Genomic DNA, 20,555 nt, shown 5'->3' with positions numbered 1-20,555 from the left:
CCATAACTTGTGTAATCTCTCCTTGTAACTTAATCCTTGAAGTCCGGGTATCATTCTGGTAAACCTATGCTGCACTCCCTCCAAGGCCAATATATCCTTCCTAAGGTGTGGTGCCCAGAACTGCTCACAGTGCTCCAGGTGTGGTCTAACCAGGGTTTTGTATAGCTACAGCATAACTTCTGCCCCCTTGTATTCTAGTCCTCTAGATATAAAGGCTAGCATCCCATTAGCCTTTTTGATTATTTTCTGTACCTGTTCATGACATTTTAATGATCTATGAACCTCTCTTTGGACCTCCACTGATTCTGGCCTTTCACCATTTAGAAAGTACCCTGTTCTATCCTTTTTAAGTCCAAAGTGGATGACCTCACATTTGCCTACATTGAAATCCATTTGCCACAGTTTTGTCCATTCACTTAATCTGTCAATATCCCTTTGTAATTTTATGCTTCCATCTACACTGCCTACAACACCGCCTATCTATGTGTTATCGGCAAACTTGGTTGTATGACTTTCTATGCCATCATCTAAGTCGTTAATAAATATTGTGAATAGTTGAGGCACCAACACAGATCCCTGCGGGACACCACTATGTCACATTCTGCCAATTTGATTACCTACCCATTATCCCTACTGCCTGTCTCCTGCCACTCAGCCAATTTCCTAGCCAGGTCAATAATTTGCCCTCAATTCCGTGGGCTTCTACCTTAGTTAACAGTTTCTTATGTGGGACTTTATCAAATGCCTTCTGGAAGTCCATATTAATAACATCCATAGACATTCCCCTGTCTGCTACTTTAGTCACCTCCTCAAAAAATTCAATCAGGTTTGTCAGGCATGACCTGCCTTTCACAAATCCATGCTGGCTCTCTCTGATCAACTGAAAATTTTTGAGGTGTTCAGGCACCCTATCCTTAATTATAGACTCTAACAATTTCCCAACAACATATGTTAGGCTAACTGGTCTATAATTCCCTGGTTTCTCTCTCTCGCCATTCTTAAATAACGGAGTGACATGCGCAATTTTCCAATCTAAAGGAACGGTTCCTGAATCGAGAGAACTTTGGAAGATTATAGTTAGAGCATCTGCAATGTGCTCACCTACTTCCTTTAAACCCCTGGGATGGAAACCATCTGGTCCTGGGGATTTGTCACTCTTTAGTGCCATTATTTTCTTCATTACTGTTATTTTACTTACATTAATTTTATTGAGTCCCTGTCCCTGATTCAATATTAGTTTCCTTGGAATTTCTGGCATGCTGCCCTCTTACTCTACTGTAAATACTAAGGAAATGCCACCATTTTCTTATTATCATTGACAATATTACTGCTTTCAGTTTTTAAGGGGCCAACATTGCTCCTGACTACCCTCTTTTTTTCCTAATATAATTGTGAAACATTTTTGTGTTGATTTTGATATCTCTTGCAAGTTTCTTTTCATGCTCCCTTTTTGTAGCTCTTACTATCTGTTTTGTGACCCTTTGCTGTCCTTTGTATCTTTCCCATTCGCCAGGACCTGTGCTATTTTTTGCATTTTTGTATGCCCTTTCCTTTAGTTTTATGCTGCCCCTTACCTCTTTTTAGTTGTCCATGGCTGGTTTTTTTGGCAAATAGAACTCTTGCCCTTTATTGGTGCAAACTGATTTTATATCACCTTGAATTCTCTTTTGAACATCTCCCACTGATCTTCTGTCGTTTTACCCATTAACAGATTTGCCCAGTTTACTGTGGACAGACTCTGTCTCATCCCGGTGAAGTCGGCCTTACCTAAATCTAAAATCTTAGTAGCTGTTTCGCGTTTCTCCCTTTCAAATGCTACATTGAACTCAATCATGTTATGATCACGATTGGATAAATGTTCACACACAGTTAGGCTGTTAACTAAATATGGCTCATTACTAAATCTAATATGGCTTTCCCCCTTGTTGCCTCTAGGACATATTGTTGTAGAAAATTATCCCGGACACACTCAAGAAATTCACTACCTTTCTGACAGGTGCGAGTCAAGTTAGGACAAGTTGAGAAGGTTGTTCAAAAAGCATACGGTATTCTTGCTTTATACAAAGAGGCATAGAGCACAAAAGCAAGGAAGTTATACTAAACCTTTCTAAAACACTGGTCAGGCCTCAGCTGGAGTATTGTGTCCAATTCTTGATACCATACTTTAGGAAGGATGTCAAGGCCTTGGAGAGGGTGCAGAGCAGATTTACGAGAATGGGACCAGGGATGAAGGACTTCAGTTATGTGGAAAGACTGGAGAAGCTGGGGCTGTTCTCCTTAGAGCAGAGCAGAGAAGGTTAAGGGGAGATTTAATAGAGGTGTTAAAAATCATGAAGGGTTTTGATAGAGTAATTAAGGAGAATCTGTTGTCAGTGGCAGAAGGGTCGGTAACCAGAGGACACAGATTTAAGGTGATTGCCAAAGGAATCAGAGATGAGGAGAGCTTTTTTAATGCAGCAAGTTGTTATGATCTGGAAAACACCGCCTGAAAACATGGTGGAAGCAGATTCAATAATAATTTTCAAAAGGAAATTGGATAAACACTCGAAGGGGAAAAATTTTCAGGGCTACAGGGAAAGGGGAGTGGGACTAATTGGATCGCTCTTTCAAAGAGCCCTTCATTGCATCACTGGCAATGCCAGCATTTATTGCCCATCCCTAATTGCCTTTGAGAAGATGGTTGTGAGCCTCCTTGAAGATGTGGCTGCTAATAATTAATTGTTTAAAAGAGGGGTGCGTGGCAGTTTGTTTATCTCTTCCCCTCTGAGACTTGAGGGCTTTGTTTGTCGTTTTGCAATGCCACGTGTCGAGCTGCTTGTGCATTGGCAGCTCTCGCTCTTGAATACCAGCTGAGGTTGCCTTTTAAACCTGCGAGGGGCAGGATTAGGAGTCACCTGACCTATCGTGCCACATACCACTGAACTCTTTCAGCAAATTAGTTCAGAAGACCAACATTTAGCCGTGTTTTTTTTTAAAACTTGGACCAATCGGCTTAATGGTGAGAATCCCTGAATGCTGGGGGAGGTACAGACCATAATTTTTTTTTTAATTCATTGCATCACTGGCAATGCCAGCATTTATTGCCCATCCCTAATTGCCTTTGAGAAGATGGTTGTGAGCCTCCTTATACAACTGAGTGGCTTGTTTGGTCATTTCAGAGGGCAGTTAGGAGTCATCCACTGTCAGTTGCATATAGGCCAGACCGGGTAAGAGGCGGAAGATTTCCTTCCCTAATTAGTGAACCAGATGGGTTTTTTTTTACAACAATCCGGTAGTTTCATGGTCACCATGACTGAAACTAGATTTTTATTCCAGATTTATTTGATTAACTGAATTTAAATTCTCCAGCTGCCAGTGGATGGGTTGTGATCTGAGGTCTCCCCAGGCCTCTGGATTACTAGAGCAGTAACATGACTACTATGCTACCATGCCCATGTTTCCCAAACACTTTGGAAATAGGAGTTTGCCAAACGATTGACAGTGGCAAGTATTCCGCTCCTGTTTAAGAAAGAGGAAAGGCATAAACCAGGAATTTTATAGACCGGCGAGTCCTTGGTTATGTGTAAACTTTTTCAGGGATTAAGTTTGGGGCATGGATTAAACAGACAGTCAGCCTGAATCTGTAAAGGGCAGATTGTGCTGACTAGTTTTAATAGAATTATTTAATGGAAATCAGTGTATAGATAAGGGGAATGCAATGAATGTTGTGTATATGGATTTTCAGAAGGGATATGCTGAAGTGCCACAGAAGAGACTTGTGAAAATGAATAATTGTATTGAGTGTAATGTAGTCGCGTGGACAGAGAGAGAGTTGGGGGAGGGGAGGACCAATCAGACAGTCGGAATCAATGGATTTTTTGGATTGGTGGGATGTGTTCCTATGCTGGGACTTATTTTGTTTTCCATTTATATAAATGATTTGGACGGTGTCAGCCATGGCTCCGTGGGCAGCACTCTCACCTCTCAGTCAGAAGGTTGTGGGCTCAAGTCCCACTCCAGAGACTTGAGCACATAATCTCGGCTGCCCCTCCAGTGCAGTGCTGAGGGTGTGCTGCACTGTCAGAGGTGTTGTCTTTTGGATGAGACGTTAAACTGAGACGTTAATCTGCCCTCTCAGATGGATTTAAAAGATCCCATGCCACAATTCGAAGAGCAGGGGAGTGTACCCCAGTGTCCAGGCCAATATTTATCTGTCGTCCAGGCCAATATGTATCCATCAACCAGCATCACAAAACTAGATGATCTGGTCATCTCACATTGCATCTTGCTGTGTGCAAATTAGCTGCCACATTTCCTACATTATAATGGTGAGCTACACTTCAGCAAAGAAAGTACTTCATTGGCTATGAAGCGCTTTGGGACGTCCTGAGGTTGTGAAAGGCGCTATATAAATGTAAGTCTTTTTAGGCACAAGAGCGGTGATAGCAAAGTATGCAGGTGATACAAAATAAGGGATCATGGAAAATGAGGGAATGCAGGTAGAAATGGGATTCTAGGTTTTGCTTATAGGGACACTGAATATTAAAATTGGGAAGCAATGTTGAATTTGTACAAGATATTGGTTAAGCCACAGTTGGAGTATTGCATGCAGTTCTGAGCATTCCTTCATCGGAAGGCTATTTGAGCCACAGGAAGGGCACAATGAGGATTCACTCGAATGATATTGGGAATAAGAGGTTATAAAGTCGTGAAGAAAAGCTTAGGACCAGGGCAGGCTTGTGGGATTAGGATGACAGCTCGTGTGAAGGATAAACAACACAGACCAGTTGGCACAGTCTGTCTTGTAAATTGGAGCTTTATCAACAACAACAACTTGCATTTATATAGCACCTTTAACAGAGTAAAACTATGATTTTTTTTGAAAAGGTAACAGAGAGAGTAGACAAGGGTAATGCAGTAGATGTAATTTATCTAGATTTTCAAAAGGCCTTCGATAAGGTACCCCATAATAGACTGATGAACAAGGTCAGAGAATGCGGAGTCAGGGGACAAGTAGCAGAATGGTTAGCTGGCTGGCTTCAAGACAAAGCAGAGAGTAGGGGTAAAGGGTAGCTATTCACAGTGGCAGAAGGTGGGTAGTGGTGTTCCACAAGGATCAGTGCTGGGACCACTGTTGTTCACAATTTGCATTAACGATTTAGACTTCGGAATCCAAAACACAATTTCTAAATTTGCGGATGACCCCAAATTGGGGGGGATTGTCAATACTGAGGAGGACTGCAACAAATTACAGGAGGATATTAATAAACTTGCAGAATGGGCAAATAATTGGCAAATTAAGTTCAACACAGATAAATGTGAGGTATTACATTTTAGTAGGAAGAATAAGGAGGTCACTTATCACTTGGAGGGTGCGAGTCTAGGTGGGGTAGAGGAACAAAGTGATCTCTGAGTACAAATACACAAATCACTAAAAGTTGCGACACAGGTTAGCAAGGCCATAAAAAAAGCAAACCAAGCACTAGGGTTTATTTCTAGAGGTATAGAATTGAAAAGTATGGAAGTTATGCTAAACTTGTATCGAACCTTGGTTAGACCACACTTGGAGTACTGTGCACAGTTCTGGTTGCCATATTATAAAAAAGATAGAGGCACTGGAGAGGGTGCAGAGAAGATTTACAAGGATGATACCAGAAATGCGAGGGTATACATATCAGGAAAGGATGAACAGGCTGGGTCTCTTTTCTCTTGAAAAAAGAAGGCTGAGGGGTGACCTAATAGAGGTCTTTAAAATTATGAAATGTTTTGATAGAGTGGATACAGAGAGAGTGTTTCCACTTATGGGGAAGAACATAACTAGAGGCCATCAATATAAGATAGTCACCAAGAAATCAAATAGGGAATTCAGAAGAAACTTCTTTACCCAGAGAGTGGTGAGAATGTGGAACTCGCTACCACAGGGAGTGGTTGCAGTGAATAGTATAGATGCATTTAAGGGGAGGCTAAACAAGCATATGAGGGAGAAGGGAATAGAGGGTTATACTGATAGATTTACATGAGGAAAGATGGGAGGAGGCTCGAGTGGAGCATAAACACCGGCATGGACTGGTTGGGCCGAATGGCCTGTTTCTGTGCCGTATATCCCATGTAATCCAATGTAAAACGTCCCAAGGCACTTCACAGGAGTGTTATCAAACAAAATTTGACAGCAAGCCGTATAAGGAGATATTAAGATAGGTGACCAAGTTAGGTTTTAAGAAGCATCTTAAAGGAGGAGAGAGAGGTAGAGAGGCGGAGAGGTTTGGGGAGGGAATTCCAGAGCTTAGGCAGCTGAAGGCACGGCCGCCAATGGTGGAGCGACTAAAATAGGGGATGTGCAAGAGGCCAGAATTGGAGGAGCGCAGAGATCTCGGTGGGTTGTAAGGCCGGAGGAGGCTTACAGAGATAGGGAGGGGCGTGGCGAGGCCATGGAGGGATTTGAAAACAAGGCTGAGAATTTTAAAACTGTGGCATTGCCGGACCGGAGGCCAGTGCAGCATGTGTGATGGGTGAACGAGACTTGGTGTGAGTTAGGATACAGGTAGCAGAGTTTTCGATGAGTTTAAGTTCATGGAGGGTGGAAGATGTGAGGCTGGCCAGGAGAGCATTGGAATTGAGAAGAATAAAGGAGGATCTAATAGAAGTTAGGCATTAAAGGTGTATATAACAACATAAGAACATAAGTATGAGCAGGAGTAGGCCATACGGCCCTTCAAGCCTGCTCCGCCATTCAGTAAGATCGTGGCTGATCATCGACCTCAACTCCACTTTCCCGCCCGATCTCCATATCCCTTGATTCCCTTGATGCAGGTAAGTAGTGAAAGGTTTGTTGGTGAATTGTTAACAAGTGACTTAAACTCGTGGTTACCACTAGAACTATGAAGGGGAAGTTAAAAGTCATGTTTACACATGAAAGTTTATTGGAGCAAATACATGCTTTTTCCTCAAGTGACGATTAAGGCAGGACTATAACATCAATTTAATGGGAATTGTGCAGTTATTTGAAAAGTGGCAATATAAAAGGAAATGAGATTGGAGGAGATGATTTCAGTTGACAGTCTAGCACAGGTACCGTGCGTTTAATGATTTCCTCGGTGCTGTAATGTCCATGATGTGAGAGAAGTCAGTTGCAACAAATTACCTCTATGGAGATGAGGTGAATGAATGCATCAATTTGATCCATCAAAAAGGGTGTAGGCTTAGTGGCTTTTTCGTGTTTGTAAAAATTCTTATGTACTGGAAACTCTCATTTAAATGGCACCTAATTATCCGGAATTCTCTAATAACCGGCAAAATTCAGGAGTAGGTTTTGAGGCTTCTGTATATCTATATATATATAAAGCGGCTCTTCTGTCTGCCCCGATGTCTGTCCCGATGTCTGTCTGTCTGTCCGTTCTCTATACGTTTGAAAGTTACAGAGCGTACCGATGCGCGCGTCGCCTCAAAAGAAAGCTTGCGATTCCGGACCGGTCATAGGCGTATTTACATTTCGGCCGGACAAAAATCCCGCCCGCGGTATCCCAAAAACGTTCAGCGTTCCGCTCATTAGCATCTCATTAGCGACCGTGTGACGTCGAGGTCCACCAATCGGACGGCGGGTTCCTTCCTACAGTTGAGTGTCGAGTGACTCGACGATTGACCAATCCTACGCTTCGGTGACCTGACCGGTCGATCAATCGGTGCGTGTGTGGGCGGGCCTTATCCTTCTGAACCGAGGTGAGTGGCCGCCATCTTGATTTTTCACAATTTTTTCCCCCACACTTTCTGTGTGTTAGGGAACTAAGGTAAATATTTTAATGATGTGTTAGGGAATTAAATAACAATTTAATAGGGGGGGGGGAGAGCCTCGGGAAATCGCGGGGGGGGGGAGAGCCTCGGGAAATCGCGGGGGGGGGGAGAGCCTCGGGAAATCGCGGGGGGGGGAGAGCCTCGGGAAATCGCGGGGGGTGGGGAGAGCCTCGGGAAATCGCGGGGGGTGGGGAGAGCTTCGGGAAATCGCGGGGGGTGGGGAGAGCTTCGGGAAATCGCGGGGGGTGGGGAGAGCCTCGGGAAATCGCGGGGGGTGGGGAGAGCCTCGGGAAATCGCAGGGGGGGGGGGGAGAGCCTCGGGAAATCGCGGGGGGGAGAGCCTCGGGAAATCGCCGGGGGGGGGGAGGGAGAGAGCCTCGGGAAATCGCGGGGGGGGGGGGGAGAGCCTCGGGAAATCGTGGGGGGGGGGCGAGCCTTGGGAAATCGCGGGGGACTCGCGCCGCCCGCACTGACCGCGCATGCGCCGCCCGCCCGCCCACGGCGGCCGTCCATCAGCCGCGCGATACGCGGGGGACCTCCGCTCCGGACCTCAGGCACTAGGCAGGGGGAGGGGCCGGAGAGAGGGGAGTGGGGTAGCGGGGGAGTGGACGGGTGGGGGTGGGCGAGGGGAGGGAGACGGGGAGGGAGGGAGAGGAGGGGAGGGAGGGGAGAGGAGCGGAGGGGAGGGAGGGATAGGACAGGGAGAGGACATGACAGGGAGAGGGGGGACACACAGGGGCAGGGAGACCAAGCGCCCCCAAATTGCCCTCGCAACGCGGGGCTCCCCAGCTAGTACTGTATATTTGTGGCTGTGTAACCGGGGTTCTTGTATCTTTTGCCATGTAACCATGGCTCCTGCACTTCTGGTTGTGTAACCGGGTCCCCAGCACCTGTGGCCATGTAAACAGGGCTCCAGCACTTGTGTCTGTGGAACGGGGCTCCAGCACTTGTGTCTGTGTGAACGGGGCTCCAGCACTTGTGTCTGTGTGAACGGGGCTCCAGCACTTGTGTCTGTGTGAACGGGGCTCCAGCACTTGTGTCTGTGTGAACGGGGCTCCAGCACCTGTGTCTGTGTGAACGGGGCTCCAGTACTTGTGTCTGTGTGAACGGGGCTCCAGCACTTGTGTCTGTGTGAACGGGGCTCCAGCACTTGTGTCTGTGTGAACGGGGCTCCAGCACTTGTGTCTGTGTGAACGGGGCTCCAGCACTTGTGTCTGTGTGAACGGGGCTCCAGCACTTGTGTCTGTGTGAACGGGGCTCCAGCACTTGTGTCTGTGTGAACGGGGCTCCAGTACTTGTGTCTGTGTGAACGGGGCTCCATTACCTGTGTCTGTGTGAACAGGGCTCCAGTACCTGTGTCTGTGTGAACGGGGCTCCAGCACTTGTGTCTGTGTGAACGGGGCTCCAGCACTTGTGTCTGTGTGAACAGGGCTCCAGTACCTGTGTCTGTGTGAACGGGGCTCCAGTACCTGTGTCTGTGTGAACAGGGCTCCAGTACCTGTGTCTGTGTGAACAGGGCTCCAGCACCTGTGTCTGTGAACGGGGCTCCAGCACTTGTGTCTGTGTGAACGGGGCTCCAGCACTTGTGTCTGTGTGAACGGGGCTCCAGTACCTGTGTCTGTGTGAACGGGGCTCCAGTACCTGTGTCTGTGTGAACGGGGCTCCAGTACCTGTGTCTGTGTGAACGGGGCTCCAGCACTTGTGTCTGTGTGAACGGGGCTCCAGCACTTGTGTCTGTGTGAACGGGGCTCCAGCACTTGTGTCTGTGTGAACGGGGCTCCAGTACCTGTGTCTGTGTGAACGGGGCTCCAGTACCTGTGTCTGTGTGAACGGGGCTCCAGTACCTGTGTCTGTGTGAACGGGGCTCCAGTACCTGTGTCTGTGTGAACGGGGCTCCAGTACTTGTGTCTGTGTGAACGGGGCTCCAGCACTTGTGTCTGTGTGAACGGGGCTCCAGCACTTGTGTCTGTGTGAACGGGGCTCCAGCACTTGTGTCTGTGGATCGGGGCTCCAGCACTTGTGTCTGTGTGAACGGGGCTCCAGTACTTGTGTCTGTGTGAACGGGGCTCCAGTACTTGTGTCTGTGTGAACGGGGCTCCAGCACCTGTGTCTGTGTGATTGGGGCTCTCGTACCTTGGGCCATTGTCACTCCATGTCCCTTCTTCGTTATCCGGAATTTTTAATCGACCGGCACCATCCCGGTCCCGTCGGTGCCGGATACCAAAGAGTTTCCTGTACTTGCATGGCACACTGAATAATAAAACCCTCCCAGTGAATGATCAATCAGGGGTTTACATGACAGAAACCAGCAAACCAAATTCGGGCTATTTATTAAAACAGCAAATGCTGGAACTGCACAGCAGGTCCATCAGAATTCATGAAAGGAGCTTTTATTGTTTCAGGTGAAAGTTCTGAGCAAAGAGCCACACCCAAAACCTTAACCTTTTCTGTGTATTTCCAGCATTTTGTGTTCTATTTGCGATTTCGGACATTTGCAGTTTTGTTTTCGAGCAGTGCAGTCACTATAATTTCGAAGCATAATTGTGGGTGTGAAAAACTTTCAGGGTGCGCCTGCGACCACTGTGGGTGTGGCGGGGGAGGGGGGCGGTGGTGTTGGTGGTGGCGGCGGGGAAACCCAGCAGTACAGTTAGCGATGTTTCCCCTTCCATTCTTGAGCTGTGTCTGGAGACAGCACCTTCTTGAGCTGAAATATCCTGGAGGGAAGCATTGGTGCATCCAGGGCTGCCACCTCTGGTGGTGGTGGCGGGAGTAAATTGAGACACTGAATTAAGAGCATTGTACGTACTCCTTAATCTATTACCTCAATATGTCGTGGCCCTTTTGTAAAGGATGGCCACAAGTGACCTGACAATTCAACCCCCTTTTCCGGAACTGGAATTTAAGAACATAAGATAAATAGGAGCAGGAGTAGGCCATTCGGCCCATCGAGCCTGCTCCGCCATTCAATAAGATCATGGCTGATCTTCTACCTCAACTCCACTTTCCCGCCCGATCTCCAAACCTCTTGCTTCCTTTAATCCAAAAATCTATCTATCTCAGTCTTGAATATGCTCAATGACTGAGCCTCCACAGCCCTCTGGGGTAGAGAATGCCAAAGAGTCACCACCCTCTGAGTGAAGAAATTTCTCCTCATCTCAGTCCTAGATGGCCGACCCCTTATTCAGAGACTGTACCCCCCTAGGTCTAGACTCCCCAGCCAGGGGAATTTGAGTTACTCTGCCTCTCCCGCCCCCATAACAGACCTGATTTTAGCTGTCGTATGTATAAAGTCGTCGTCGTACGTGTCTTCATACTGTTCCCTTTGGGGAACTGTATGAAGTGGTGGAAGGATTTCTGGCCGCGATTAACGCTCCTTCCGTGACCGTAACCATCTTCGTACCAGCCATTAGGGTGGTTAGTCCTATGGCGGGAGGGTTTTACGGGCTCCCACAACCCATACGAGGCGGGGGGGGGGGCACCCACACCCGCCCACGGACGCAAGTATCCCGCTGGATGTCAACCCAGAATTTAGAGCCGGAGCTCCGACTCCACTTGCCAGGACTGTCTGGAGCGGGGTTTGAAACCCTACGCCTTCTGGCCCAGCGGCGGGGATGCTACCGCTACGCCAAAGGCCCACTCCCTGTATAAAGTTAAAACAGTGAATTAGAAAAATGAAGGGCATCACTCCACTCTGTGTTGGCTCCGATTCTGTAGCATGCCTTTCAGTCCTTGATTTTACCAGAGCAAGAACACTGACATTGGTGCGCCTATCCTGCCAATGGATTTGCAGGATCTTGCGGAGGCAGTGTTCTTGCTCAGGCCAACACCCCCAGCATCGAAGCTTTGACCACGCTCAATCAGCTCCGATGGATGGGTCACATTGTCCGCATGCCCGATATGAGACTCCCAAAACAAGCGCTCTACTCAGAGTTCCGACACGGCAAGAGAGCCCCAGGTGGGCAGAGGAAATGCTTCAAGGACACCCTCAAAGCCTCCTTGAAAAAGTGTAACATCCCCATTGACACCTGGGAATCCCTGGCCCAAGACCGCACAAAGTGGAGGAGAAGCATCCGGGAAGGCACTGAACACCTCGAGTCTCTTCATCGGGAACAAGCGGAAGCCAAGCGCAGGCAGCGCAAGGAGCGCACATCAACCCAAGCACCCCACCCCTTCAACCACCGTCTGCCCCACTTGTGACAGAGACTGTAGGTCCTGCATTGGACTCATCAGTCAACTGAGAACTCATTTTTAGTGTGGAAGCAAGTCATCCTCGGTTCTGAGGGACTGCCTAAGAAGGAGAAGAAGAAGAAGATTTTACCAGAATACTAATCTGTACTTGGTTGAAAAATAAGAATAAAATAATGTGGCTTCATTGTCCAGGAGCCCTGGAATCTTACTTCCTGCTGGATAATGTCTGGTTTTAATTTTCAAATTAGGACCAGGGGAGTGAGGAAGAGGGCAGAGAGGAAGGTGGGAAGTGAGGTTTGAGCCATGCTCCATCATTGAAACTCTTGGAGTCAAATCTCTGAATGAATACTGAACGGAAACCAATCTTGACCAAGCACTTAATGGCCCGGATTTTGAGATGCTAATGACGGCGAAACTGCTAGCGTTCGCCGTCTGAAACTGACTGCAAATTCAGGATTTACAGGAAACTCTCGTTTAAATGGCACCTAAATATCCAGAATTCTCTAATTCTCTATTAACTGGCAAAATTCTCACTCCAAAAACAACACCTCAATAACCGGCAATGTTGCCGAGTCCGAGTCTCCCGCGGTGGCCGAGTTAGTCAGTGGGGGTAGTTCTCCAAACTGCCACTGCTCGGCTTCTTGGCGCTGTCGGAAGTCAGAACACCTCAATAACAGGAGTCTGACTCTCCCGCGCTGCCGGTAGTCTCTTCTGATCCGCCATTTTACAGGGGTACTGTGTGTCTCCCACGCTGCTGGTAGTCATTGCATTGCATTACCCTCAACTGGCAGTACTGTACTTAATCAAGCATCTTCCACCATCCATTTAACACAACATTCTGTAGGTGAATACCCAATTACTGTATACTGCACATTTCTTGATTTTTTTATTTTTCTTTGTTAAAAATAGCCTCGCTAGATAACCCTCTCCGTCATCCAGAATTTTTGATCAACCAGCAACACGCCGGTCCCGTCGGTGCCGGATGCCAAAGAGTTTCCTGTTGTACATGCACAGAAAAATGAGCGAAATCCTGAAGTTGGGGTCAGTCACTCCCTGCTCCGCCACAGGTTGCGCTGTGGAACTCCCCAGAGCCGGCAATCAGTGAAATCAGTTGAACTGACGAAAACATAAGCCTTTCCGCTCTAATATCACTGTTAAACACCCCATAAAAAGTTAAGCCTTGTTGGAAAAGGTGTAACTGGGACTTTTATGGCATATTGACTACTGAATAACCATTCTGGCCCCGAAAAATTAATTTTATATTTGTGGAATATCAAATTTCTCTATTATGATAAAAATTACTAGATTTAAAAATAATAAAAATAATATGGGTGGAAAATTGAGTCGTGCCCCCTTTGGGGTGCTAACTTCGCCCCGAAAAGATTAGCGCCCCCGCGACCAAAATTGAGTGGTAGTGCCCCAAGAGGGAAGCAGGGCGCTACTGGAAGCGCCCTGCCTCCCTCTTGAGGTGCTGCGAGGTATTGCAGGCCTTCCTCCCTTTCTTAAAGGGAAGCGGCCTTGCGCAGCGCGACTCGGGGCCCAGCTGGGCCATGGGGGATCGGGAGTGCCGGCAAAAGAGCCCGGCACTCAAGAGAAGGGCCGGGATCATGGAGCGCAGCTGGCACTCCGCGAGGGGGCGGGTAAGGAGGCTGGGGACGGGAGCGGAGGCAGGTGCTGGCAGGTGTCAGCAACAAAAATGGCCGCCCGGCACCTCCTTTAAATAGCACCGCCCCGGCCGCATTAGGCCCCCCTGACCCCATCGAACATAGCGTCCAGCGGTAAGTCAGGGGGCGATACCGACGATCGTGGCCGGGCATTGTGCACGGCGATGATGTCATCGCCGGCGGCGCAGCACCATGGGGCGCTAACGGTTAGTGTTTCTGCTAACCTCTCGCTGAATTTCCCCTAAGAGGGCGCTAACGGGAGGCGCAAAGCAACCAAAATTTTCCCCCTATATATTTTAAAGTTTGTTTATGATATTTCAGCTTCTACCTTAACCCCATGTGTATCTCCAAATCTTTAATTTGTTCTCTGTAACATTTTTAAAAAAGTGAATAGATAATCGATGCTTTTTATTTCCTGGTTTGCGGCCTGTGAGAACTCTTTTTAATGTGATTGGCTGCTTAGATAGCTTGATGACATCACTACTGCTCTACGCCGGGGATACTTTTTGACAGCGCTACAATCAAATTAAGGTTGAAAAAGCTAAAGTTTTCGCCACAGAGATTGTGCCATCTTTGCGGGCAGCTTTCTTCGAGGTCAGCGGTGAGTGCCGTCGCTGCATCGCTGACTGTAAATTCCGGGCCATTGTGTTCTTGATTGATGACTAGCACAGCCATTTGGACTGTGTGTGTGCGTGCATGTGTGAGTGCTGCTTTTTTTTTTAGTAGTGGGGCTGAAGTAGTAGTAGTGCCCTGTTCCATTTAATTTATTTTGGACAGCTCCCCTGAGAAAAGTTGCCAACTCTGGGACCTGGATTTGAATCCAGATCAGAGCCATGGACAGAATGGGCTGGATTTTCATTGGGCCATGGAGGCGGGATTGGAGGCATGTGGGGGGTTAAAATCCCGAAATCGGGGGGGGCATGAACCCATCCCGCACCCAACCCACCTCCATGCCAGTTTCAAAGGAGGCGGGTACCCGACCCGCACTGGGACCCGCCTCCCCGAGGCGGGAAGGGGATTAGTGCCAATTAACTGTCTGTTAACAGGTAGTTAACAGGCAGTTTTTAGCCTAATCCCTATTTTTAATGTTGAAGTGTGGGATTCCCGATGGCTCCAAACCACGCCAAGTTACAGGAGGCGGACCGCCGCAATGAAGGGCTTGAAGGGGTCGAGATGTCCGGTGTTCAGGTGAGTGATGGGTGTATGAGTGCAAAAGTAAGTGTGTTTGGTGTGTGTAAAGTGTTTAAAGGAGTTTTACTTACCTTTACAGCCTTCCTTCCTTCAGGTGTCTGGAGTCCCTCATCTCACTGGCACAGAAAGCAGAATGGCTGCGAGCTGTCAAAAATTGCAGCATTCAGCTTTCTGTTCCGAGGAGATCTCTAAATCATCCTGAGAGGAAGGAATTAACCTGGAGTACAGATTGCCAGTGTTTGACAGCTTCAAACAGCTGTGAAACGCTGATATTTCATGTGTCAAAAGGTCTTGACAGATGAAATATCAATCTGTGACGTCACCTGTTGCCGGGTGGCCCTTAATTGGCCTGCTAAGCCCGCTGGGTGGACTCAACAAGGTCAATCAAGTCAAAATCACGTGGGTTGGCTAGAACTCGAAGAAGGCGGGACTACAACCCCGAAAGTTGTAGTCCCGCCTCCTACCCGACGACTCAATGAAAATCCAGCCCATAGTCTCCCCTCTCTGAGGGTCCTATTTAAAATGAGTTTCAGCAATAAGAGCATAAGAGCATAAGAAATAGGAGCAGGAGGGGACCATTTGGCCCCTCGAGCCTGCTCCGCCATTCAATAAGATCATGGCTGATCCTCAACCTCATCTCCACTTTCCTGCCCAATCCCCATATCCCTTGATCGCTTAATATTCAAAAATCTATCGATCTCTGTCTTGAATATACTCAACGACTGAGCCTCCACAGCCCTCTGGGGTAATCTTAACACAGCTCCTGGTGGGAATGGACCCACAGCACTTAAACTTAGGAGGAACAGGGCTCTGCAACTAAGGGGTGCTGCACCTGAGCTGGGAGAGCTCGAAGCTGGCGCTGGCTGCCTGAAATGAGAAGGTGTTCCATTTCTCAGCACCGATGTCCCTCGCCTGGACGAGCACAAGCGTTCTCAAAGAAGGAAAATGATCGCAGTACAGATGCAGAGCGTGGGAATGTTTGCCTTTTATTTATTTTCTTAAAAAACCATCACAGGCATGCAGGTTGTGCAGGCGAGCAGATGGTGGCAGGGTTTTGTAATTAAAGCAATTGATGAGTGATATCGGAGCCCGAAAATTACAGCTTTGTCTTGGACTAGCAATTGCAGCGACTGGGAGCTGCACAACAAAAGATGCACGCGGGCTCGAGGACTGAAATACGAAGGAGAAGAACAAACTGCAAATGCTGAAGTGAAAATTAAAAAATGCTGGAAATATACAGCAAGTTGGCCGGCATCTGTAAAGAGAGAACAGATTTGGTTTCTGCCCTTCATCGGAACTAAAATATAGCATTAGGAACAGGAGGAGGCCATTGAGCTTCTCGAGCATGCTCCTCCATTCAGTTCGATCATGGCTGATCTGCACCTCAATTCCATTTACCGTCCTTTTCCTCCACATCCTTTGTTACCCTTACCGAACAGAAATCTATCAAGAAAGCTCCAATTTCCCAGGATCCGCAGCATTTTTGGGGAGAGAGTTCCAGATTTTCCCTACCCTTTGTGTGAAAAAGTGCTTCCTGATTTCACTCCTGAACAGCCTGGCTCTAATTTTATGAGTGCGCCCCCTTGTACTGATTCCCCGACTAGAGGAAACTGTTCCTCCGTATCTACCTTATCAAATCCTTTTAATGTTTCAAACCCCTGGATCAGATCACCCCTCATCCTTCTAAACTCATTTTAGTAAAGCTGCAAAAATAGAACAAAAGGGACAGGGCGAGACGACAAATACTGCAATAATAAGGCGGAGTTAATAGATTGACTTGCAAACTGATTAATGCGGTGTGTGTAGTGTATGTACCTTTTAAGACAGAACTACTTTTACAGCTCCTGTATACTGTAGTACCGGCAGTAACCACACCTGTATATAAGCCTTGCGCATGCCTCTGTACCCCCAGTCTTGAGACTACCCTCCTCCAGTAAATAACTGTTATTGTTAAGTTACAGCATCCGTGTGGTTATTGAAAAACATCATACTCTCAGAATCACGGATCTAACAGTGGCGACGAGTGTCGATTCGAATCTACCTGCAACTCTGCATTTCCCTTCGAGGATTCACTCCAGGAGGGCGGTGTAAGAAAGTCGAGGCCAGGAACACGGGCGTCGACCACGAGCAACTGCCCAGTCGTCCGGCAGAGAGTGAACATTGCAGGGGAGGCTGTGGAGAGCCGGGCTTGGTTCCCCAGCCACGACGATCAGCAAGAGACTGACGACAGGTCCAGCGCAGACCCTTCCTGGACAGCGGTGGCTGGAGCCGACCGACGGCGGAGTGAAAGCCGAGCAGCGTCGACGGGGTAAGACAGAGGGTGAAGGGCACAGGGCGCAGCCGGGGGTTGGAAACCGAGCGGCGTCGAGAAAAAAAAAAAAAAAACGGAGAGAGGGTAAAGCAACAGCCGGGTTCAGGACCGAGCGGCGTCGAGAAGAAAAAAAAAAAAAGAACACGCAGAGCACAGCCAGGGCTCAAGGGCTGAACAGTGTCCGCGGGGAGAAGAAGGGAGACGCCATTGAGCCGCGGAGAAGAAGCAAGAGCGCGGGAGACGCCATTTTTAGAAGCCGCAGCGGAGAAGAAGGGCGAGCGCGGGAAGGAAGGAAAGCGCGGGAGACGCCATTTTGTGCCAGCGGAAAAGAAGGGGAAGCGCGGGAGACGCCATTTTTGACAGTTAAATCACACCCAGGGATGCCGAAGAGTGGCAGTATCTCTACGTTCGACAATGAAGTCGAAGATTGGGCGACATATGTGGAACGTATTGAGGTGTACTGCAGGGCGAATGAAGTGCCAGATGCTAGGAAAGCACTGGTTTTGTTAAATTCCATGGGTGCAAAAACTTATGGGTTACTGCAAAATCTAATAACCCCAGAGAAGCCGGTGAACAAGAATTTCGAAAGCATAGTAGAAATCCTACAGGACCACTTAAACCCCACACCGCTGCTGATAGCAGAACGATTTAAGTTCCATAAAAGGAACCAACACAAAGACGAAAGCAATGCTGAGTACCTAACGGAACTGCGCAAGCTATCGAAACACTGCCAGTTTGGAGCGGGACTAGCAGATACGTTAAGGGACAAGTTTGTGTGTGGGCTACAAAGTGAAGAAGCCGTTTCTGGGTTCCTATCAGAAAAGGATCTTACGCTGGACAAGGCTTTCAGTATGGCAATATCACACGAAGCAGCCGCAAGGGGCGCTGTAGAGAAGAAGACCCGCAATGATCCAACGCTGTCTCGGGTATATGATTTGACGGTGAGGGGATGGCCAACACATGGCGACTCACTGTTGCCAGCATTCTCATCCAGAAGAGAACAGCTGTCAGTATGCCAGGGGACAGTGATGTGTGGATCCAGAGTGGTGATTCCACCCAAGTTAAGGGAGAGAGTGCTAAATGAACTACATGAACGTCATCTGGGGGGAGTGAAAATGAAAAGCCTTGCTAGGGCTTATGTGTGGTGGCCGGGAATCGATCAACAAATCGAAGACCTAACCAAGAGCAGCTCAGGATGCCAGAAGGTCCAAAATGCACCACCACATGCCCCTCTACACCCATGGGAGTGGCCCTTCTCTCCATGGCAACGGGTGCATATTGATTTCACTGGTCCATTCATGGACTCAATGTTCTTAATAGCAGTGGATGCTCATTCGAAGTGGCCTGAGGTGATAAAAATGTCCTCAACCACTACAGAGAAAACGATTGCAGTCCTACAGACCATATTTGCCAGAAACGGTTTGCCAGAGCAGATTTGCTCTGATAATGGACCACAGTTTGTGTCCGAAGAGTTTCAAAAATTTATGAGAAGGAATGGGGTAAGGCATTACACATCCGCCCCGTATCATCCAGCCACAAATGGATTGGCTGAGAGGTTCATACAAACCTTTAAGAAGGCGATAAAGGCCATGTGCGGCGATGAAATTCCACTACAGCATAAGGTGGACAATTTCTTATTAGCCTACCGAAACGCGACACATGCAGTTACCAACCAGACCCCAGCCATGATGTTCTTTAACCGAAGGTTGAGATCTCGTCTGGACTTGCTCAGACCAAATGTGCAAAGAAATGTTGAGGACAAACAATTCCAGCACATCAATGAGAAGCCGACAAGGAGCTTCAATGTAGGACAACCAGTCTTGGCCCATGACTACCGAACAGAGAAATGGCAACCCGGGACGATATGCACAAGGCAGAGGCCATTAATGTACACAGTGGATGTCAGGGAAAACATTGTGAGACGCCACATCGATCAGATCTTAGCGTCACAGGAACGAGTCAACCCCATGTCTCGAGTACCTGGGGATGAACCCGACATACCAGTAGCATCTACCTCAGAACCAGTAGCAGTGGAAACCGATGAACTACCCGATGAAAAGGGGCCAGAATCGCCTCTGCACCAAGAACGAGAACCTCAGGAAAGGCGCTATCCCGAAAGGGTCAGGAAGCCGCCCCAAAGACTGAATCAATAAATGGACTATTGTTGTCTAATGTACATGTTAAAGTGTTAATTGTTATTTGAATATTAGGGGTACAACTAATCTAAAAGGGGAGGAATTGAAGTGTATGTACCTTTTAAGACAGAACTACTTTTACAGCTCCTGTATACTGTAGTACCGGCAGTGACCACACCTGTGTATAAGCCTTGCGCATGCCTCTGTACCCCCAGTCTTGAGACTACCCTCCTCCAGTAAATACCTGTTATTGTTAAGTTACAGCATCCGTGTGGTTATTGAAAAACAGCATATTCTCAGAATCACGAATCTAACAGTGTGCTTTTTAATTGTAGGAGAGTGAGTCTGCCATTTAAAATGGTACAGAAAAAATATTCTCTCTTTATTTTACCCCTTTATGTTCCACCCCATCTCTTGTAAAATCAGTGAGTCTTGCTGGGGAACAGTTTGACTGGCAGCAGGCACCCTTCAGGATCCGTCCCAAGTCTCCATTCTTGATGTGTCAACAGATCATTTGACCCTGGAGGGCATCACAACTGAGCCATATCCCATCATCACGTTACACACTCACTCACTCTTTCACTCACTCTTTCACTATCATTCTCTCTCACACTCTCTCGCAATCTCCCTCTCCCTCTCCCTCACTCTTACTCTCTCTCTCACTCACCTCACTTTCTCACTCACCTCACTTTCTCACTCACACTCACTCACTCTCTCACACTCACTCACTCTCTCACACTCTCCCTCACTCTCACATTCACCTCACTCACACTCACTCACTCACTCACACTCTCTCTCTCTCTCTCTCTCTCACTCCCTCACTCCCTCACTCCCTCACTCCCTCACTCCCTCACTCCCTCACTCCCACACTCTCACACTCTCACACTCTCACACTCTCACACTCTCACACTCTCACACTCTCACACTCACTAACTCACTCACTCCAACTCACTCTCTCCCTCTCACTCACTCACTCACCACACTCTCTCTCTCTCTCTCACTCACTCTCCCACTCACTCACTCTCCCACTCTCCCACTCACTCACTCACTCCCATAGAAACATTGAAGATAGGAGCAGGAGTAGGCCATTCGGCCCCTCGAGCCTGCTCCACCATTCAATGAGATCATGGTTGATCATCCAAATTTCATTACCCTGTCCCTGCCTTCTCCCCATATCCCTTGATCCCTTTAGCCTTAAGAAATATATCCAACTCCTTCTTGAATATATTTAATGAATTGGCCTCCACTACCTTCTGTGGTAGAGAATTCCATAGCTTCACCACTCTCTGGGTGAAGACA

At 47.9% G+C, this 20,555-nt stretch overlaps 1 protein-coding gene across 2 annotated transcripts in view; it reads left to right on the top strand.

Moving 5' to 3' along the window:
- Positions 1–20,555, top strand: part of hprt1l (hypoxanthine phosphoribosyltransferase 1, like) — a 90,651-nt gene that overhangs the window by 15,945 nt on the left and 54,151 nt on the right. The gene's annotated exons all lie outside the window — the stretch shown is intronic.

Source organism: Somniosus microcephalus, chromosome 6 (genome assembly GCF_052327205.1).
Source record: "Somniosus microcephalus isolate GS21.2 chromosome 6, FLI_Smic_1.0, whole genome shotgun sequence".
Classification (NCBI taxonomy): Eukaryota; Metazoa; Chordata; class Chondrichthyes; order Squaliformes; family Somniosidae; genus Somniosus; species Somniosus microcephalus.
The sequence above is the reverse complement of the archived record's forward strand: the minus strand, read 5'-3'. Positions and strand labels throughout refer to the sequence as shown.